A 24,355-nucleotide genomic window follows, 5' to 3' on the forward strand; every position below is an offset into this window, starting at 1 on the left:
TATTTAACAGATTCTTTAAATAATATACATCAGATAACATCTCATTTTAAAGCATGAAATTTTAGAAAAAATATTAATCTAAAGAGTATTTCTAGAGAAAAAATATAAACAACAACTAGATTATTATCAAGGAAGGATAAAATGAAAGGGGAAATCTTGACTTTTTTTTAAGGATAACTGTTAATTCTCCAGTACTATCTCTAAAACTTTTAGCCCCTATTACTTAAGTGTTTTATACCCTAGAATTAAAAAAAATTCTATCATGCCAATGACTAAAATCCATATATCTTAAACCTTTAACATGACTTAACATAAATTGTAATCAAATTGAATTACACACTTATCCAAACATACTGTTGATAGTATAATAGCTAACACTCTCATTATTCTGGTCATCTCTATCAGTATTGTGGAGTTAGCCCAGTATAGCAAAAAGAATACCACATAGGTAAGGAAACCCAATTTGGCCACAAATCATGTATATGATCATGAAATCATAGGAGTTTTCACTCTATACACTTCATATTTAGCCAGCCCTCCCATACCCATACTAGCCACGTACACACACACACACAGACAGACATACACACTCACATAGAGACACCACCACCACCGCCAACAACAAGATGGACGAGGTAACCATATTTTTTCTATCGATAACAATGGATTGTAGGCAGTATGATAGACTTAATAGAGTGCTGGACTTGGAATCAAGAAAATTTGTTTTCAAATACTATACTTGAAACTAATCATGTAAATTTGGTCAAGTCTTTTAATTTTTACATAACTCAAACAGCTCCCCAGGACTTCTCTACTAATCAATCAAACATATTAATTAAGCACCTTCTGTGTACTAAGTGATAGATTGATGGAGATGACCCATACTATAGTAAAACTATAAATGCTTCCTTAATTCTGGACTTCTTCCAATTCAAAACAATTCAATGAATATAAAATAAAAGATCAATGTAATTTAGCTTCTCTTTAATGAAACAAATATGTTAGGTTAAAAGTATGCTTTAAATTAGGATAAAAAACTTAATAATGTATTAAAAGCATAAGAATTGTAATAAAAAAGAGTTTAGTTTCATGTTATAGATATCTGAGGAAAGTTGGCTTGGTATGATGGAAAGATGATTGACTCTGGTGTAAAAATCAGTCTAAAATCCAGCTTCAATAAAACTCAGTAGGTGTGTGACCATTAGCAAGTCATTTCATCTTTTGGGGACCCTACTTTGCTGATTTGCTGTCATATATATATATATGGAGAATGATAACATACTCTCTATTTCTCAATGTTTATTGTGAGACAACTACTTTGCAAACAAGTGACTATAGAAACTAGATATTGTCATCATCATCATTATCATCATTTGTAGTAGTAGTATTAAGTAATGAATATCTATTAATAGTTGTTATTTTTGTTGTAACAGTAATAGTTGTAATTGTAGGAACAACTATATCAGAAGAAACAGTAAATAGCACTAGTGATGTAGGAGGACAAAAGAAAGAGAAAAAAGGAGGGTATATAAAGAGAAAGCTCACCAGAAAAAGGTAGGCAGAAAAAGGTAAAATAAATATATAAATAAAAATTTTATTGTGCGGGTGAGGGAGGTAGTAAAATTTTTGAAATAAAATTAGAAGGAAGAAATAAGAAGAGGACACCTAAGAAAATGAGAGAAAAAGGAGGAAAGGCTTTGAAGCTTCTGAATTATTATTAAGATGTCCTTGGCATATTTGATATACTTTTGGGGTGAAAATTTTATAGAATTGTCCTTCTTATTTTTTCCTATTTAAAATATGTATTAGATGGTTATACAATCTACTAAACTTTTCAATGTTACTATATATTTAAATCATGATAAACTACATTGTGAATATTTCATAGAAAAATAAGGTAATGAGAGGAATAATTTTCAACTATGCCTATAATAATAGGGACTAAGATATCTCTTGCTTGGATGACATCAAATAGGTTACTAATAGGTTATTAATAAATTATTAAATGGAAGGAGGATCCCTAATCCATAAATATGACATAAATATTCTGGAGTTTTCACAAGTATGATATTTCCCCCAAAATTATCATTCATATTCATAAATATTTATTTTATTCTCTATAATACACAGGCCCAAAACATTACTTCTCAAGGAAAGTTTAAAGCACTATGTAAATATTAGTTTTTATCATCATCATCATTGCTGCTCTTATTGTTTATTGTCATTCTCAGGTCGTGGAATTTGCAAAATTCATCCAAAATATGAGATGCATCAGATAAAACATTTAGTACCTAGAACAGGGTCTTGTTAGCAGTAAATGCTGGTTGACTTGAAGAAAGATAGCATTTCATCATTCTCAAGTGTATTAGTGTCAATTAAACTTTAAACCAGTCTCACCATGTAACTTGAAGATATATTTTTATCTTCTTCTAGTCACTGATAGGGAAAATCCAGATTATATCAACAACTTGCCCAAGGTCATTAATAATGGTGTTAAGAGATGCAAGTTATTTCCTTCTCAGGGAAATAGGGACTAGTGTATGATTATTAGATTAATAGAAAATAAGGAACAGAGAAATTAATAACTGAGGATAACTGAACATGTCTGATTTGGTGAATTTGTGGAACTGTATTTCATGAGACTTGGCTACAAATGGGATAAATTCCAGGAGAAATCTCCAAATATAATAAAATGAAGATTATGCTTATATTTTAGAGAGAAAAGTAATAAAAGAAAAATGAAAAAATAGTGTAATCCCTTACAAATAGTTAGTGGGCCTCTTCAGCAACCCAGTTAGCACTTGTAATAAACTAATTAGGTAGGATATGTCAAGGGCAGCCACCTTTACACGTAGAATAAACTGAGCATGTGTCAGAAATCATGTCAAACTCTTGGACCTAGAAAAGTATGAACACTAGAGCTAGTGAACAGATAACACTAAACTTTAGTTCTCATCTTTGGAGAGAAGCTCTATGAACTCTGCACTATTTCATAGTGATTCTTGTAAAGCCCTGGGAGCATAAATGTCATTTGTAAACAAATGACTAGAAAAATTATGTTGTTATCATCATCATTATTATCATCATTATTAGTAATAGTACTAAACAATTAAAATGTTGTAGTAAAAGTAGTTGCTATTGTTGTAGCAGTAGTAGTCAATAATTTATATAATAATATAGCTAGAGGGAGGCAAGTTATTTGTAGGTAAATCTTATCCCTGACTGGAATAGGGGCAACGGTATCACTGGGAGGTCTTTGTAGTCTCTCAATGTATGTTAACACACAAATACATTAGAGAATTTTCAGACCATTGTTTAACAATATTCAGGCAGCTAGGAGGCACAATGGATAGACCTCCAGGCCCAAGTCAAGAACACTCATCTTCCTGAGTTCAAATTTGGCTTTAGATATTTACTAGCTTTGGTTAAGTCAAAAAACCTTATTTGTCTCAGTTTTCTCATCTATAAAATGATCTGGAGAAAGAAATGGCAATCCACTCCTATATTTTTGCCAAAACAAAATAAATCAAAACAAAGAAACAATAAACAAATGGTATGAGAAAGTGTCAGCCACAACTGAAAACTGACTATGTTCTTTCCTGTATCCTCACCATGAAAAGCAGAAGATTTTAAATATAATTAATATAATAGTGAATTATATTTATTAATGATTTTAAAGAAAATATTTCATGTATTTGTTAAGGTGTACAAAATGATATTTTTGTAAATATACATTTAAATAATAAATATTGGAATTTTATAACTAGAGAGAATTTTTAATCTATTCAATCCTGTCATTTTTTACATAAAGGAATTGAGATCCAGCTAAGTAAAAGGGAGGCTCACATAGTGCCTAGAGTCCTGCATTTGGAATCATATTACCTGGATTCAAATACAAATTTTTCCATTTACTATTCATATGATCTTGTACAAATTAATATTCTTTTTTGGAGCTCAATTTGCTTGTCTGTGGATAGAAAGCTTCAACAGATAATCACTATGGCCTCTCCCAACTCTAAATCTTATAGGCTTATTGTATGTTTTATGTCTTGCCTCTGCTGTTCAGTACATGGTAACTGTTAATATTTAAAATGCCTTAGTTTCCCTATATGTAAAATATTAAGCAAAAACAATGTTAGGTACTCTGCTAAGGGCAAAAATAAAAATCCTTCAACCTAAAGGAATTTATAATCTAGTGTTATAAAAAAAAGTGGGTAATCTATGCAGGTCTCAGGCAATTTGGGTAGTGAGGAGGGATAAAAGGGATATAGGTGATTTGGAGGAGAAAGAAGGGGATAGCTGAGTGTAGGGAAGGGATGAATGAGGTGGTATATAGGAAGGTAAGGGAATGACAGGGAGTATACAGGAGGGCAGCTTAAACAGACTTATTCGCCGAGGCTAGAGACAGAGGATACTGAGGAAATAGGCTGAGATTCTTCAATCAGGGAAGGTATCTCTAAGGTTTATTGGGATTGGGCCAGTCAGAAATATTTTAAATCTGGCTGTAGGGCTTCTCTTGTTAATTTCTAAAATACCTTGAGGGAGGAGTCAAAGGGCTCCTCTCTGGCAGTGAAACTGACAGCTGCAGAAAGTCTCAGGGTAGGTACTTCCTCCCAAAATGGATGCCTGCAGTTCCCTCAAGAATAAAAAGAAAATAATTCCTTCCCTCTTTAGCCCTTGCCTTAATTTTTGATACAATGATTCACCAGAGGCTTTGAGTAGGTAACAAAGGGGATTTATTAATATCAGGGATAATCAGAAGGAAAGAGGGGTTTAGAGTTTTGTAACAACTGCTAGGGAGAAAGTTGATGGTAGGGAAAGGGTCATAGGAGGGGTTAGACTGAAAAAGCCTGCTCTCCCAGTCAGGAAGATTTGGCTGCCTTAAAGTAAAGTATTTACTAGATCAATAAAATAAAGTATAGCTTGATTTAAGGATGTCCTATTTGCCTACAGAAAACTAAACCCACAATGTCCAACCACCAAGCAACGCTTCCTCCAAGGGCCCAAAGGGAAATTCAAGGAAGTAGCAGGGATATAATGGAGAGATCAGGGAGAGGTCCAAAGAAATCAGATAGATCCAAATTTCCCCAAGACAAAATAAGCACAGGCCAATGCCAAAGCCAAAAGGCCAAAGCCAAGCTGAAAAGCCGAAGCAAATAGGCTAAGCCAAAGCCCAAAAAACAAAAGCCCCCAGTCAAATCAAAAGCCAGAAGGCAAAAGCCCCAACAGTTAGACTTCAGCCCTATTTATAGCCTCAGGCTCCTACTGACTTTCTGAAGATTCTAAAACCTTCAACTGCCTTTCTGTGACAGTTTGAAAATGCAGAAGCAAAAGGCTTCTGCTAGCAATCTTGCATTATACTAGCCAGCTAAGATAAATACATATATAGGTATGTACAAATAGATGTGAAGTAGATCCTTACTATTATTATCATCATTTTTTTGTGGGAGAAGAACTAGCAGCTTTGCAGTTCTGGAAAGACTTCATCTAGAAATCAACATTTAAGTCAAGCTTTGAAGGAAATTTGGGGATTCTAACCAAAAAAAAAAAAAAAGTAAAAAGATTTGTTTAGATTGGGGAGAATCATTACAAAGACACAAATGTGCCATGTATAAGGGACAATAAAAAGGCCAGTTTTCATGAATTCTAGTCCCACTAGGCACACTAGGCAGTGAAATATAATAATGCTAGAAAGATAGACTGTAGCCTGGTTGTGAAAGTCCTTAAATAGTAAACAGAGAAGTTTAAATCGGAGACCACTAGAATTTATTGAGTTGGAGTAGTGACGTGATCAAATCCCTGCTTTAGAAAAAAAATGCTGTGTGGAAGAAAAATTGGAGTAGAAACTTGGAGCTGAGAGACCAATTAGAAAGCTCTTTCAGTACAGTCCAGCCAAGAGATAATGAGGCCTGACCTAGGGTGGTAGCTGTATGAGTTAAAAGAAAGGGACAACATATGAAGAGAAGTAGTATTAAACTAGAAAGTAGACTGGAGGGATTTGAGATTAAGGAATGTTTTATAGGAAGAATTTGGGCATCATTGAACATTGTTCAGCACATGAATGCCATTGGCACTGACAATTGGTGGAGGAGTTGGGAAAGGGAGAGACTGCAAACAAAAATATTTTGGAAAATATTTGAATGACCTAAGTGAAAAGTGATATGATTCTTGACTATGAAAACATTATTTTCTCAGATATTTTTATGAAGTACTTTCTTTAGAGATGAAGACATTTCAGAGAGATATTGTGGCAGGAAAATAGGCATGATTTAATAATAAGTTGAATTTAAGGAGTGAGGGAGAAGTAAGAGTCAAGGATCTCTTTAAGGTTAGAGATTTTGTACTGAAGGACAGTATATTCTAACATAAATAAGAGAGTAGGAAGAGTAAATTTTGGGGAAAAAGATGATTTCCATTTAAAATACATTGAATAGGATGATAAATATTTTTCTTTGGATCTTTCTTAGTGATTTAAGGATTATTTTAATGCTTTACAATAATAACTATTTTTATTCAGATGGCAATTTTAAGGGATTACACATCATAAATTTTATCAACAAATTTTAATAACCTCAAGTATGATTGTTTAGGAATTTATTTCTTGTTTCGTGTGTATCTGTGTGTATGTGTGTGTGTGTGTGTGTGTGTATGTGTGTGTGTATGTGTGTGTGTGTGTGTTGAATAAGAATATATTGTATAGGGAGCAGCTGGGAGGCTCAGTGGATTGAGAGCCAGGTCCAGAGATGGGAGGTCCTGGGTTCAAATCTGGCCTCAGACACTTCCCAGCTGTGTGACCCTGAACAAGTCACTTAACCCCCATTGTCTAGCCCTTTCCACTCTTCTGCCTTGGAACAAATACCCGGTATTGATTCTAAGATGGAAGGTAAGGGTTTTATAAAAAAAGAATATATTGTATAAAACTAGCTCTTTCCAACTACCTAGAGGGAGAAAAAGTATAATTGAATCCTGAGTCCAATTAACTTCATTCTGAATTGATAGATGGTTATTTATTAGTACACATTATGTAGGCATATCTCATTTTATTGTACTTTATTGTGCTTCATAGCTATTGCATTTTTTATAAATTTAGGGTTTGTGGTACCCTTGCTTAAAGCAAGTCTAATGGCACAATTTTTCCAACAGCAGGTACTCACTTGTTGTCTTTGTCACAAAGTAATTTTTTGATAATTCTCACAATATTTTAAACATTTTCATTATATGTTTTATGGCAATCTGTGATCAGTGACCTCTGATTACTTTTTAATTTAAGAAGTATTTATTAAGTGTCTACTATGGGCCAGGTACTGTGCTAAGTGGTGGGGATAAAAAGAAAGGCCAAATATACAGCATAAAGTATATGTAGTCTCAGAGGGAAAACATTAAGGTTATGGAGGAGCAGGAAAAGCATCATACTGAAGGTTGGTTATTAGCAGAGACTTGAAGGAAGCCAAGGAAGTCAGGAGCCAGACATGAGGAGGGAGAGAGTTTTAGGCAGAATATAAGTTGTTGTGTTCCAGGCATAGTAAAGATTCCATTTGCTAGATCAAAAAGTATGGTAAGGGGAATAAGATGAAGTAGAAAAATGTTTCACAACATGATAAACACGGAAACATGTATTTTATGATAATATATGTACAACCTATATCATAGGATCTACCTTCTTAGGGAGGGGCAGGGATGGGAGGGAGGGAAAGGATATGGATTGAAAAATGTCAGAAAATTAATATTTGAAATTCTTTTGACCTGTAGTCTATAAAAATTAAATTGAAAAAGAAAATAAGGAGGAACCATGTTATAAAAAACTTTAAAAGCCAAACAACACATTTTATATTTGGTAGCAATTTGAGTTTATTGATTAGAGGAGAGGAATGACCTGTTAAGACCTACATTTTTAAGAGAATTAATTTGACACTGAGAAGAGGATAGACTGAAGTAGAGATTATGATTGTTTTGGGGTGCCACATACACACCTATATAAAAATGAATGTGATCAATAATTGTATGTATTCTGAGTGTTCCATTGACCAGTTGTTCCTCTGTCTTTCTCCCTCTCCTTGGGTTTTCCTTTGCCCTGGGATACAACAATAACAAAATTAGGTTAATTAATAACACTAATATGACCTCTAAGTGTTCATTCAAGTGAAATGAAAAGTCAATGGATATGACAAACTTCACTTTGTCTTATTTTAAGAAATTAAGATAGCCCACCATAGCCTTCAACAACCACCACCCTGATCAGTCACCAGCCATCAACATAGAGACAAGATCCTCCACCATCAAAAAAGAATTATGACTCACTGAAATCTCAAATAATAGTTAGGCTTTTTAGTAATAAAGCATTTTAAAATTAAAGTATGTACATCTTTTTTTAGGTATAACTATTACATACTTAGTTGACTACAGAATATGGTAAACATAACTTTTATATTTGGAAAACCAAAAAAATTCATGTAACTCACTTTATTGTGGTAGTCTAGAATCGAACCTAACATATCTCAGATGTATGCCTGTACTTAGTGCATAAAGAGATATATACATTATAGGTATTATTAATATTGTTGTTATTATTATACTTAATGATAGTCAACATACACACATATATATACCTACATATGCAGTTTTAAAATATTGAAGACATTTAAAATGTTAATGAGTCAGTGAAACTATTAACAATATGTACATTTAAAGATGGAACATTTTGCTGCTGTCTTTGCCTGAAGAATTTTCCTGTGGTAATTATTTTCATTATGTTTAATCTAAAAATATTCATCACAGTTGCTAGCATAAAAGCAGCTCATGCTTTAATTAGAAGTATGAACCAGAGAAATTAAAAAGTTCCTGAGTCGGGTAGGGAAGGTGGATACAGTGAGACAAAGAAATTATAACATACTAAGATATAGAAATAGAGGAAATATATTTGACCTGAGTGTCAATATGACCTATAATCTATAACTTGTCTCCTATTTTCTCACCATGTCTTCCAGAGGAAAGAGTGTGATTGCATATACATCAGCTGGATGTGCTGCTTTGAACTCCTCCTTTAATGAAACATTAAGGAGCTCAATCTACACCCTGAAAAGATAGGGAATTCATAGAATCACATGAAATTTTCAAGCTGGGATGAACATTAAATCATTCCTCTTATTTGACAGCCAAAAATAATTGGTCTAGAAATGGGCAAGGCTTTGTTCAAGTTTACACATGAAGCTGTGTAAGTGCTGAACTCAAAATCAGGAAGACCTGTTTTTGAAAATTTCCATTAAATACTTATCTATATGACCTTAGGGAAATCAAATAGACTGTCTCAGTTTTCTCATCTTTAAAATGAGGCTATTAATAATTTCCACCCCTCGCCCATGGTTATTAGTAACATTTGTAAAGTGATTTATAAATCTTAAAGTTTTATATAAATGCTCAAATACTTGTTATCTTGTATCTATCTAGTAAGTGGGATAACTGAGATTAGGACCCAGGTTCCTGGAATCCTAGGCCAGAGCTATTTCCCTGTCTTGTGTTGCTTTTCTAGGTGGGTCTGTGATCATAAAAGTGCCTCCAACAACATCCAGATTAACCCTCTTATGTTATAGGCCTAGGAAATGAAGTGATTTACCCATTATCATACATGTTTTGTTCTTGAGAAGTAAGATTTAAACCCAAGTCCTTTGGCTCTGGACTGTGTTATTTCTAGTATATGACATTGTTTGTCCATGCCCCTTTATACATCTTAGTATATACTTATGATAATTTTCATTTATTTACTTATTTGGTATTAATTTTATCCAATAATAGTCACATAGTCAATGATTATATTCAGCTAATATTCCTCCATTTAGTTTCTAGAACTATAACAAAAACCTCTGGATATTAGGATTGATGAATGTTTAAATTTGTGACAATATATGAGAGTCAACATATTATTCTGGCAAATCCAGTGAAAAAAACCTCAAGATCCTTTATTCTAGTCCTAACTCTGTTACTAAATAGGGTCTAACCCTAAATAAATCAATGAAAATCTATACGCCCTAATTTTTTTTTCTTTATAAAATAAACTAGATAATCTCTTACGTCCCTTCCAACTCTTATGATTTAATCAAGGATAATTTCAAGTAGAGAAAATGAGGTAAAGGGAAGATTTGAAAAATTTGATGAATTGTTGAAGAATATTATAAATGTGGTCTACGTCATTAAAAAGAGTTTCTGAAAGAACTCAGCTGGTTAGATCTGTGAGTCTTGATTCCATATCCTGGGAAGGGGAAAGCTTTCATTATTAAAGAATCACTAAACACTTAAAAAGATATCAAAAAAGAGAAAAATAGAGACTATAAGTCAACATTTTTCTTCAAGAAGAAGTCATCCTTAAAATGATGTGTTGAAGTTCCTTGAGAAGCATGTAGATGAATGAAGAAAAAGATGAAATTTAGTTTTTCTAAAAATCTTTACCTGTATTCTTTAAGGAAGTAGTTATTATAGAAGGTCGTTCGAGGATGGCAGTTACAGGCACAATTTAATTCTGTTCTGAATTAGAAATAAGAAACAGTTGAGGTAAAAGGAGCAGCTATGGAACTGCAAAATGGAAAGATGAGGATTTTCTGGGAATCATGAATAGTAGCATCATTCTTATTTCATAAGTGGAGGAAGAAGTACATAATGTACATAAAGTCCATGAAGTACATAACTTTGGGAAAACATCAACCATAAGAATCTTAAAAAAGATTGACATAAATGGCCTTAGAAGCCATCATGTCTTAATTCTTTTATATTTTAGCTGAAGAAGGAAGTCCTGAATATTTTAAATGTTTAACTCAAACTTCATACAGATAGTAGGTACTAAAAATGAAATTCGAGCCCAGGTATTTTTGACTAAAAATCCATTATTGTATTCTATAAATTACTATAGCTTCTTCCTTGGTGTTATCAATTGGGGAGGGGAGGAAATGCTGTTACACCAAAACAGTTGATAAAATATTAATATTCAAATAGAAAGAAAACAAATATTTTCCTATTTTCATAAGAATTATGTTTAATTATGTTAAATGATTTCCTTGTTAATCTTAGCTTCTGTCTTGGAATTGATACTGGGTATCTGTACCAAGTCAGAAAAATGATAAGTGCTTGGCCTTTGAGGTTACCTGATTTTCCCAGGGTAACGCAGATAGGAAGTGTCTGAGGTTACATTTAAAACCAGGACCTCTCATCTCCAAGCCTGGCTTTCTATCTAATGAGTCACCTAGTTGCTCAAGAAATTATATTTTAAGAATATGTATATAGAAAAAGGTATTTGTACTGTTTTATGGCTATAGAAGTGGATAATGATGTGGCTCTGAATAAAGATAGACAAAGGGACTAGAAAGAGGGATGTGAAAAGGGATAGGGATAAGACTTGTGATTTTACTGATACATAGAACTCCCAAAGGAAGAGACTTCCTCTAACAATGCAGGTCAACACCTTCTCTAAATTTTATAATCTCCAGGAATTGTCTAGCATTGAGAGATGGGTCACTCAGTCAATAAATTTTAATAAGCAATTATTCTTTTTTAGGGATGAAAATAAAAAGAAAGAGAAAAAGATAGTCTATGCTTTCAAAGAGCTCACATTCTAATGACTTGGTCAGTGTCACATAATTAATATGTCAGGGGATGTATACTGTGTCATTCACAATGCTACAACCTGACAAAGATATCATGAAATTCAGGGTCTACTCAAGCTTTGTCAGATCTTAATAACCAAATAGTCTTTACATATAAATACTAATTTGTCACTCAAGTTCCTGCTTAGATAAATTTATAGAGGCTTATCACAGTTTAGTCATGGAGTGAAGATAATTTATTTTTACTTTTCATAACAATACATTGTACTGTCTACTAAGGTGCATAGGAATTAGAATTCAAGCCCTTCCACTTTAGAATTTAGAATACTTTCCTGATTTTGTTGTTTTTAATTCAGTCAGTCATTCAGTTGCATCCAATTCTTTGTAGCCTCATGAAACATAGCCTTACTCTTCTGCCCACTATTTCCTGAAGTCTCTCAGTCTTGTTCATAGGGCTTTCTTTGCAAGGGTACTAGAGTGGCTTTCCATTTCCTTCTCCAATAGATTGCATTTTGTCAGAACTCTTCACTCTCATCTGTTCATCTTGAATAAGCTTGTATGGCATAACTCATAGTATCATTAAGCTACACAAGCCTCTCCACCACCACAAGACAGGAATCCTGGAGGCAAGACAGTGATCCATGATAGGTCTAACTCATGATGTAGCTCCAGCCTGTCTTTCCAGGCTGATTATACAGTGCTTTTCCTTATATACTGTGTTACAGTCAAACTGATCTGACTAATCTCTCCAGCTGTTAGTATCTTATCCATTGAAAATACTTTGTGTTTATTTTATTTCACTTTTTCTCTAAGGAGGAACTGGACTCTGTACTCATGACTTCATCAGTGTTAAGTATTCCTTATCAGGAAATTCCCTCCACCAAAGTAGATCAGAAACCATTATACTATTTATTATCTGAGAGTTATGTTTTGCTTTGTTTTAATGGGGGAGAAGTGCCAGTATGTATCACAGATGATACTTAAACTCATTTTCAAATATTGTTATATTTATCTCTTTATTTCTATATATAGATACAAGATGTCTGTATGATACACATATATATATGTGCGTGTGTATAAAACTATTTGACTATGTCCATCTCTTACTCATCTATATTCATTGTTTCCCTTAAGGAAGTATTTCTTTTCTTTAATCTCTGTAAAATATTGCCTAATACAGTGTAAATAATAGATATTTAAGAAAAGTTTACTGAACAGAATTTCATTGCATTATAATATTTAAGTCCAAGGAGTTTTAAATTAATAAGACATTAAAATAAAAAAGATCTAAAGAACTAAACTAAACTGATTTATAAAAAGGACAGACATTATTAGGGCAGATTTAAAAAAACACACACACAAAGAAAGAAACAATAGATTCTTTACTACTAAGATGTTCAAAATCTAAAAAGGAATAAGTGAGTTAAAATAGAATTGTTGGTAAAGTACCAAAATCCTAACAAAAGGATTTTTTTTTGGATTGTTTTTTCTTTTTTTTTTTTTTTTAAAGTTGAACGAAATAGTTTTAGGACAAAGAAAATGTATACTTCAAAATAGGCTGTCCAACTTTTGAAACTAATTCCAATCAGTCAATAATATATGGTGACTAAAAATGTCAGATAATTGATATGTGAAAAAATCATATGAGATCACTTAGTGAAAGTAGGCTATGGCTAACATTAAAATTTTCATTATATAAGTAAATGGGTGAATGAACTAGTAAATTAGTGGTCTATGAGCTTACTAAGACAGCCTTATAAGAGGAAAAAAGCTAATGTGTCCAGGGGCTGCATGAAAAAAGGCACAGGTTCTACGAATAAAGATATGATATTCTCATTCAATTGTGACCTGGTTAAATTACACTGGAATATCGCATTTAGTTCTGGGTACTCCATTTAGGAAGAACATTTATAAAATAGCCCACAACCAGGGAAGAGTTGGTGAATTGAATTCATGCCATATGAGAAGTGGTTAAGGGAACTGAGGGGAGTAGGGAGGATTAATAAGACTTAGGGGAAAATAGAGCAGTCTTGAGGGATTTGAATTTCTCTCATAAGGAGAAGGAATTAAACTTGTCCTGACTAGCCCACAACAGAGGGAAACACTGAGTACAAAGGGTGGACATTTCAAAGATGCAACTTTAGGTTTTAATATAAGGAAAGTCTCCCTTTATAATAAATTCAGTTCAGTCAATTTTCAGTTGTGTCCAACTCTTTGTGACCCCATTTGAAGTTTTCTTGGCAAAGATGCTGGAGTATTTTGCCATTTCCTTTTCTAGTTCATATTATAGGTGAAGAAAATGGCAAACAGGGTTGAATGACTTACCCAGGGTCACACAGCTATTAAGTATCCAAGGTCATATTTGAACTCCAGTCCTCCTGACTCTAAGCCCAGAATTCCACTGTACCACTTAACCACGTTCCTCCCCTTGCCCCAACCCTCATGATTAGAGCCAATAAGAATGGAATGGGGTATTCTTGGTCAAGACACTGGAGTGGTTTTCCATTTCCTTCTCTTTAAGTTAAGGGAAAGGGAGAATAAAAAGAGATAGTAAAAAGTATACTATAATGTAGTAATTGAGAGCTGGTATACATATGAGGAGAACCTATGTTCAAGTCCTGCCTTTGCCATATGTTGGATATGTTACCCCAGACAAATTATTTAAACTCTCAGTGTTTTAGATCAGAGGTATTAAACTCAAATAGAAATGGTGGAGAGGCGGGGCAGGATTGGTGAAACCATACATATGAACATGAGCCATATATTGACTAAGAAAATCAGAAAAAATATTAATAATATCTAAGTTTTACTGTATTTTTCTTTATTTTACTATTTTTCAATTACATTTTGATCTGCTTCCCATGGCACTCAGGAGTGTTGTTGGCTACGTACTACCTCAGAACCTTGTGTTTTATATCTCGGCTTTAGATAATTTTTCATCACTAGGAATTCTCTCTGAACAAAAACAAACAAAAAGGATATATATGAATATAGAAGAGATAAAAAGTACATTGTAGGGCGATAAATCTTGTAAATGATTGGGATTTTTCTCAAAATAGGCTTTTTCTCCTACTGTCTCTTATTAATTTCTCCCTTTCTGCTCCCATATTTAATATATTCTCAATAAAGTACAGTTTCCACTGTTGCCAAATTTTGTACACTAAGAGTACCTGGCCACCCTATAATCCTAAACTTGTTTCTTCATTTCTTACTTTAGTGTGGAAAAAAAAATGTTCACCTCACATGAAGTTGTGGGAGAGCTGGAGAGAAAACCTGGGCCCAGGAGGGCATTCTTATCAGGAATGACAGACTCAAATAATGATCTTAACAATAGAAAGATTTATTAAGTTGAATGCAAGTTGAATTATTGAGTTGCATGGCTGGGAGGCAGGTGAAGGTGAAGACACTGACTCCCAGAAGAGATGGGGTTTGGGATACTTATACCCTGTTGACAACAGGGCCTACGTGACTTAGAGATGGGATGATGGGGTGATGTGATAGTCCATGAGATGAGGTAATGGGGATTCTGATATGCCCTAATGACAGAAAGGGGTGACCTGTGTAGTTCAGGGGATGATTATATTTGAGGTACAAAAGAAGCAAACTGGGAGATGCCTGTCTGTATTCATCAAAAAGTTGGGAGAGGGGATAGCTGGGTGGCTCAGAAGATTGAGAGTTAGGCCTAGAGATAGGAAGTCCTGGGTTCAAATCTGATCTCAGGCACTTCTCAGCTGTTTGGCCCTGGGCAAGTCACTCAACCCCCATTGCCTAGCCCTTACTGGTCTTCTGCTAAGGAACCAATATGCAATATTAATTCTAAGATAAAAGGTAAGGTTTAAAAAAAAAGTTGGGAGAGGCCAGAGGTAGTGCCTATCTCAGGAACCCTTCTTATCATATTGGCTTCTATTGCTTATAGTCACCTTCCCTTAGCACTGTGGAAATGCAAAGGCAAAAAAAGGAATTCCTTGTGCTTTTTGACCTGGCATGCCTTTGGGGTTTTGGGGTGTCTAAGGGAGGTCCATACAGCCATATCAAAGTCAACTTCAAATTGAAGTCTGAAAGATCCTTTTACAACCCAGACTTATTGTCATGGCTCTCTTTTTCCTATCCCATCCCACAATAATATATTTTCCTTGCACATAGGCACTGTTCCATCAAATCAATAACACTTAGAAGTTTGTGTTACAAGATCAATGTTTAATTTTCACTGGCTTTTGGATTTGTCCATCATTTATGATTTTTTTTTTGGCTAGGTGGGGAGAAGGGAGGGAGGGGAATTAGGACTTGTCTTTTCAGGGTGAACTATTTGTTCCTCTCCTTTCTTATCTTTAATGAAATTTTTCCACCTTCCAATCTCAGGCTTTCTTCTCATTAATTATGGGTTCACTGCTCCTACTCTGGAAACTCCTAGAGGGTTTATGTCTTGGGGCCAGGGTGAGGGTTGGGTTCCTGTAGTGGAGATCCTTTGCCTTGTTTTCTTTTAGCTATTGACATTTAAGTTCCTACTTCTATGATTATGCCTGACCTTTGAAATGATAACAAAAGAACTTGTCAACATCCTAAAGAAATCCTAGCCAGGCAGTGTTTCTTTTCCTACACATTACAATTGGATATTAAAATGCAAATATTGTTTGTCTAAAAGCCACAGACAAAAAAAAAAGCCAACTTATGTTGTCAAACACCACACACATTCCTGTGTGTATATGCATGCGGTTATCATACATTTAGAGAGAAGCTGCAGTAAGTGATTTGTCAAACATCTAAAAGGAAGCTTGTTATCCATGTGAAAAAGGCCCATAATCCATTTCTAAACCCACTTACAATTTTCCATCTCTTATCATCCTCACTATTGTGTTACTTTTGCTCTCTTTTGGCAGTATGCTCTGTTTTCATTAAAACTCATCAAAGCATACATAATGGAGTAGGTAGGGAAGCTGAAATTGAGGTCTTTCCAATATTGCAGTTAGAAGATTCCTAATATATAATTGTCTGGTGTGATTGAAGGTAATAGATTATCCTCTAACTATGAAGTCGATGTGACACAGCCTATTATGAGTTGGCAGAGAAATATATGTCTATCTAGTTAGCTTTAACACCTGGGGGTCTGGTTTGTGAATATTGAAATAATGTTCTCAACCCCCACCTAATGCTGTCAGACTTTTGGTCCAAGAAGTAGAAATATAAAAGGGATGCTATCAAATGGTTGGGGCATCCAAGGAACATATTAGCACATTTTGATTTGCTAGATAACCACTGAGTAAATCAACCCTTTGCTTCATGCCTCAAAAAGGACTTCAGAGCTACATGTTACTTGCAAAATTGACTTTATAAAAACTTAGTAGAAGTGTCAGGAAACTGAACTATTGATTTTTTTAAAGTTCCCTTAGAATTTGAAAATCAGTTCATCAAATATGTCAATTTTTCCAAATTAGGTGAGAAAGTACTATGGGAGGCAACAAAAAGGGTCCAACTAACTTTGGCAAATTAGAAACAACAACCAAAAAAAATGTTCTTGCAAAACAAGACAAAATTCCATTGAGACAAATGCAAAGTAACACAGAGAGAATATTTTCTTTTCTTTAGTTCCTGAAATTACCTTGTCACAGACTGTCAAACAGGAATTGGGTTCAATGTGTCCTATCGGTTCCCTTATCCCATGTTGCTAAATGAATCAATACAGACAGGAAGAGTACAAAGTGAGTACAGAATCCAAAAAAAAGGAGTTTGTGTTCTTTTTGACTCAAGTTGAATCAATCATTACTAAAATGCTATTATGGGCATGAGGAGAGAAGCCTTCATGATAATGGATTGCATTCAAAGGAATGTAAAAACAAGACTGAGACAAACAAATCTTTCCCTATCTTCTATAGTGTTCAGACCTTTATAATAATAGCATGTCTATAGTTGCTGAATTTTCAAATGAACATGTAAAAAACACTTTTCTAGATATATGATCTGATTAGAAAAAAGATATCTTAAATCTTCCTTCAAAGACATATTAAATTATGTCAGTAGTATATGTCCTGAAGGCTGTAAAGTGATGAAGTAGATAGAGGACTGAACCTGTAGGCAGGAAAGCCCAACTTTCTTAGTTCAAATCTAGCCTCAGATACTTACTAGCTGTGTCACCGTCTGCAAGTCATTTAACCCTGTTTGCCTCTATAAAATGAGCTGAAGAAAGAAATGGCAAACCACTCCAGTATCTTTTCTAAGCCAACCCAAACGAGGTCACAAAAAACCAGACATGGCTAAAATGATTAAACAACGACAACAAAAAGTATATACATGGATGTGGGTGTTTAATTGTCAATTGACAATAATTTTTTATTAAGTGTCTACTATATGTTAGAGACTGTACTAAACTCTGAAGATACAAATTTGAAAAAGAACATCTCTTCCCTCAAGGACGTTACATTGTAATGTGAGAAAACAACACACTAAAGGAAGCTCAAAATAGTACAGGAAAGTGGGAAATGAAGAGATGAATGCCATGAGCACTACTCCTTAAATAGAGGGTTTTAGAGTTCATGACTCTGCCAGGAAATGGATAGGAAAAAAAGAGAGACTAGTCATATGAGGAGAGGAAGGATGACTGATAGATAGCCCTTGTGGTCCAATATCAGTTTCAAAATGTTAAGAGAAAATGAACAAGTTTCCTTAGTACATTGGGTGATGCCCTTGTAGCACATGAGCCCATGTTGCTTGTAGTACCTCTTCTTTCTTTTTTTACTAATTAACAGACAAAGTAACTAACAGGTCTGTTTAAACACAAAAGGGTTTTATTGTCTTCTCAGGTTAAATTGTCAGGTAAAAGGAATTAAAGGAAGCCCTAACAGTTGCTTAAAGAAACCTCAGGTGGGGGAAGGGAAGCAGAGATGGGGTTTGAGCAAGTCCTGCCCTGACTCAACTCTCAAGGTAATCTTGAAATCAAAAAGAATTATGATGATGACTGCCTAACCTCTCTAGATAAAGTACTGCAAGAGTATAGCTAAACCCTCACAGATTTGAAACTACTTTCTGATTCACTCTCCTAATTCACTCCTCACAGACATTTACGTAAGGGAAGGAAGGTAGGGAAATGAGGTAGGGTATAGAGATTCAAAGGGTTTATCTAAATTAACTAATCTCAAATAAATACTCCAAAACTAGGCTAAGTTTCAATCTCAAGCAGGAGAAGAAGCAGCTCAGCTGGCCCTGGTTCTCTCTCCACGAGGTCCCAGGTCCAACTGAAACTTTCTTCCAAGATTCTAAACTCCTAACTGACTTCAGAACTCAGCCAAAGGCTGCAAAATTGCTCTGCCCCCCTCTCTCTGTATTACATGCTTCACATTTTGGAGAGAATACCAATTCATAAGCTCACAGATTCATTTGAATACTAAATATTTCATTTAATTCTGAAATAAATCCATGATAAAAGAAGAGGGAAAGAGGGAGGGGATAGAAATAAGAATTTATCTACCATCCACTATGTGTCAGACACTGTACCAAGCTATTTTTATATTTATTGTCTCAATTGATCCTCACAACAATGCTTCAAGGTAGGTGCTAAAATTATTTTCATTTTTCAGTTGAAGAAACTGAGGCAAACAGAGACATACAGCTAGTGCCAGAGATCAAATCTGAACTCAGGCCTTACTATTTCTAGGTCAAACACTCTATTCATTATGCCACCAGAATAGTGGTAGGAATTTTTATTCCCATTTAACAGAGGTGGAAACTGGAACCTAGAGAGTTTAGCTAACTTTTGAAGCATCACACATCTGGCTAGTAGAAGATTGAGGACAAAAAATCTCTTGGACACTTAAAAGAATGCCATTATCTTCAGCGGAAAGAACTTAGGCAGACCTAGGGTGGAAACAATCCATTTCCCTTTGGAGCAAATGTATTATGTCCTGACTTGCATGCATTCATGTGTAGCATATATGTTTTGGCTCACTGGCAGTTTAATCAGATGGAATAATACTCTTGTCCTAGGACCAACTGCTTATATTTCAGAGGGCCAATTTGCTTTCCACAGGTGAAGTGTTTTCCTGAGGTGTATTTCAGACTGAAGAATAAGGAAGAAAATTAGACAGTACAGAACAAGGGGGAAGTTTTCAGCATCTTTCTCCCTGGGCTTAATTTGTTGCACTGTTAAGGGTGGCATGGCCTTGACAAAGGACTTCCAAATAAAAGAGGGAGGTATAAGCCAAGGTAAGGAGGGGAATTTGAATTGAGCTACAGCAGGGAAGTCCTAGGTACTTCAGGTCTCTCTGGACTAACTATAGACAGCATAATCTCCCGCTAAATTGGTCCATTAAATAAAACTACTAAGTCATAAAGCTGTAGCATTACCCTGAAATTAAAGCACTGTCACCTTTGCATGACCAAGTAGTTTAAGAGGTTCTTAGGGATGTTCCCTTCACATTTATACAGTGCCAGTTGACTCTAGCCCTGGTGGTATGTAGGCTGGTATTGTACCTCTCTAGAGGTGAAGAAATTCTTTGCCTTTTTTTTAAAACCCTTACCCTCTGTATTGGAGTCAATACTGTGTATTGGCTCCAAGGCAGAAGAGTGGTAAGGGCTAGGCAATTGGGGGTAAGTGACTTGCCCAGGGTCACACAGCTGGGAAGTGTCTGAAGCCAGATTTGAACCTAGGACCTCCCATCTTTAGGCCTGGCTCTCAATCCACTGAGCTACCCAGCTGCCCCCCAATTCTTTGCCTTTTGAGAGTGTTTTTTTTTGAAGATGTAACAAGAGGTCTATTTGCTGCAAATGTGCTTCCCATTTGCACCATACAATAAACTTACAAATCAGCACAGTAAAGTGCCTTAGGTCAGGAGTCCTAGAGATCATGCGAAAGTAGAGATTTAAGCATTATCTCTTGCATGGAAGTATCAGTAAGAGGGTACATACATAGCAAGGTCCAGTGAAGAGTAGTAGAGCATAGTTTTCAAGAATATGGCAAGAGGTATAAAAGATATGGACCTAATTATAATAACCAAAGTGATAAAACAAGTACACATTAAAAAAGATGAATCCGCTATCAAAATATAAATCAAACTCCATCTTATAATTAGTCCTTCCTTTCCTCCCCCCAAGCAGATGTCTGTTGATAAAAACAGCAAAAAACAATTGATGAGTACTAGGAATCCTGGTGAAAGTCACATATCCCTTGGTGTATTGGTTATTTTAACCTTGAAGCAAACACAGAGTGTGAAATGAGAAGCAATGCCTGTCTCAACAAGCTCAGGCATGCTGTCTCCTTCTATTGACCTCATCACCAAATATGTACCTCTCCTTCCCCACCATCACCCATTTAGTTCAGCAAATAGGGTTATACTTTATCTTTCCAAGTTCTATCATATCTTATACAGTGCATGTTTGAAGTTTAGTATTATATCCTTAATTTAAAAGATATTATTAATTTTTTTAAATTTCTGATTCCTCTTCAATATACTGGTGACTGCATTTAATAGAAGAGGGAAGTGGCCTGAAATAGAAGTCAATATTCACCATTATGTAAATTACAAAGAAATTATATTCTATAGGAACTATATTCTATAGGAATTCTGTAGAATTTTCTACAGGAGAACAGAGATCAATAAAGCCCTTTTTTGAGTTGGGGATAAAGGAAGTATCATATAGAGCAGCTAATGTTAAAAGATCATATTTAATTAATTGTTCTATTTTGTAGTTTAAGCTCTGGGTGTTTTAGTCTTTGACTCTAGGTTCTAGTATTTTTCTATTATCTTCGTTAAACTTATTTTTGTAGATGACTTTTTTACTATATTGCCTTCCTTTTTCAGTTGTCTCTCAACTATTTCACCTATACAATTAGCCATCTCTTTTAACAGAGAGGTAGAATGGGAGAAGAAAAAATATAAAACAGATCAATAAAACCAATCTTATGTGGCTATAATATTTAAGAGAAGGAGAGAGTCAATGTGGTAATAGAGAGTTTCTTGGAGGAGGTGTTCTTGACTAGGCCTTGTAGGACACATAGGATTTGTGTAGTAAGAAAGGAGAAGACATAAAGGGAACAACATAAGCAAAGATATAGAAGTGGCAATAAAAATGATTCTGTACTGTTTGTGGGACTGCAAGAAAATTAGTATTAGTTTGGAAATAGTTACCAAAACCTGCACTTGATAAGGTTCAGACTTATACCTAAGAGCAAAACCAAGCTGAATCTTGTCCCATAGAGCTGTTGCATGTTTATACTTGCCCTCTTTTCTTGGTGCCCAAGATTCTCTGGAGAGTTGATGAATGGAAATCAGGATTGAAACTTCCAGAATATACAAGCAATTTGTGATTCCTATTCTCTCTGAAGGAGAGAAGGGCAGAGAAACCATTCATCCAGGGATCCTTTTTCGCGATTATTATTCTGCTTATTTGTACTCATGTCACAGGTACACCAATCAATCTGTTCTCTTCTCTCAGGTCTTTGAATATGTTATATTTATGTCTGTTTTTAAAATAAGCTAGAAGATGCTAGTCAGGCAATCATCTGAGATAACTGATTCCAGGCACGCTACATTTCAGTCAAGGTCCACGCAGGTTTTCAACATTCTTTGTTCAGTTGGTTAAAGCTCTATGGTGTTCCCTAGACCAGGGCTTTCACTTAATTCCCTCAGGAGCCAATTATCTTTGCTCAGTGTCAAGATCATAGTCTGCACCCTGCCCACCATCTTGCGAATGAGAGCTTTTGGTCATAGGGAGCATGGGACAACAGAGTGGAGAGTGAATCTGCACAAGTCCATCCCTCCTGCTGCAAGTACAACTCAAAGATTCACTCTACAGATGACGAGCAGGCAGTACTGTCTCTACATATGAACTTCCTTCTGTTAGTGTGACCTTGGGTCCTGGCAATATGCACTGATTAACTAATAAAGAAGCACTTGTAGTAGATAGAGGGGCAGCCTTTCTGTCCAGAAAACCTATGTTCCATTTTCAATCAACTCTGACATAAGTGAACTGAATGCACTCTGTGTCACCCAGAAACTTTCTTATACTCTGTTACATATGCATTGCTAGTCTGTATTAGTGGAGGGAATTTCCGTAGTGAAATTGCCTCATTCTGATTTAAGCACATTTGTGAAGCAGAACAAATATAAGATAAAGTAGCCTCAGATGAAGAAAATCATGCAAAGACAGATTGATAGGTCTATAGTTTGATAAATAACTATATTATTTTTATAGCTATCTACATAGGATACCTATCTATTGAAATATCAGTCTTTCTATAGAAAGCTTTCTAGAGAGATAATATATCTATCAATATCTATTTATAGATTGTTAATTCTTTTGGTAGATATTTTTCTTTAGATTTCTCTATTTTTGGCTTTTCTGCTTCTGTTTCTGTCTCTCTGTCTTTGCCTTTGTCTCTTTGTCTCACTGTCTCTGTCTGTGTGTCTGTCTGTCTCCTCTCCTGGCTGAAATCCCATGGACCTCATCATTCTGCAACATTACATCGGCCTTCGTACTGAAGATTCCTCAGTACTTTGAGTATTCTCTGCCTCTTTAATTGGAAGGAAAAATTCCTCCCAAAGGAGCTCCTTTCATTCATCTCTTCATTTACCATCCATCCAACTTCCTTTGGGTATCTCCATCAGACCCTTTTCTGAAGTAACTTCTCCCAAACCCAACTTTATAGCTTCCTCTTCTGTATTGTCTTCTTCATTATATTGTAAGCTTGTTAATGTCAAAGATTATGTCTTCTTTTTTATATTTGTATATAACATTTAACATGTCAGGACATAGTAGGGACTTAATAAATGTTTGTTGATTGTATATTCTTCAGCATTTCAAAAATTTATCATTTTATCATTGTTAGTAAGGCCTACATGGCATAAATCCTAACTCTCTTATGCTTATCTTAATAGAAAATCTTTGCAATTTGCTCTTTTGGAGGAAATAAGTTACCTGATAGTATATTCTATTGCAAATATCCCTTCCAAACATAGTTCAGCTGGCTCTTGGGTGATAGACACTTAAGTTACTAGTTGAATAGTATGTAATTAGAAATCTTGAACTTTTGGACTTCATCTCCCAGATTCCTTTTCCCTTTGTCCACATTGCATCCTCACATTTGGTAAATAAGTTGTGTATAACTCTGCCCTCTTGCACTCTTCTCTCAGGACCTAGGCTGGGTTAGCTCCCTCTTTACTCTAGCTTTTTATTTTCCTTTACTTCAAGTTAATATTAATAGATCTTATTAAAATAATACTTGGAGATATCTTTAAGCTTACAATACCCAGAACTGACGCTAGGAATTCTTGTCTTTGAGACTAATTCAACTGACCACAAAAGGATAGAGGATAGAACCATTTCCCAGAGAGTCCAACAAAAAATGTGAACCTAGGAGAAAAAAATCTAAATATGGATGCTGTTCAGGTTAGGGAGGAGGCAGCCTTAGTTTTCTACCTTTTTTCTTCCAACATCTATTATTTCTCTAACTTTCACCTTCTTTATTACCTAAGCTCACATTCCTCTATAACCTCGAAAGGTTTGTGGTCTTATATAGTCGCAGCAGGAATTGGGTCAGCCTGATTCCTTTCTTGCCTCCTTTGACTTCTGTCACCAATTACTTCACTCCCTCACACTTTTTTGAGAATTATCTTAACCAGTCTCCAGGATGTTACAGGCTGTCAGAGAACTCCTGGGGATGAAATACAGGGATAGGATTTATCCCATCAAAAAGGAAGCCTTTCCTTCCAAGTGTGGCATGGTATCAGATGTGCTCCCCCAATTACAGATTGGCTTATATTTGAAGCCCTTTTAGCTTC

General features: G+C 35.0%; 1 protein-coding gene across 1 annotated transcript in view; it reads left to right on the plus strand.

Annotated features, from left to right (window-relative positions):
* CNTNAP5 (contactin associated protein family member 5) overlaps positions 1-24,355 on the plus strand; it is an 845,810-nt gene that overhangs the window by 537,977 nt on the left and 283,478 nt on the right. The window lies entirely within an intron of this gene.

Source organism: Gracilinanus agilis, chromosome 3 (genome assembly GCF_016433145.1).
Source record: "Gracilinanus agilis isolate LMUSP501 chromosome 3, AgileGrace, whole genome shotgun sequence".
Classification (NCBI taxonomy): domain Eukaryota; kingdom Metazoa; phylum Chordata; class Mammalia; order Didelphimorphia; family Didelphidae; genus Gracilinanus; species Gracilinanus agilis.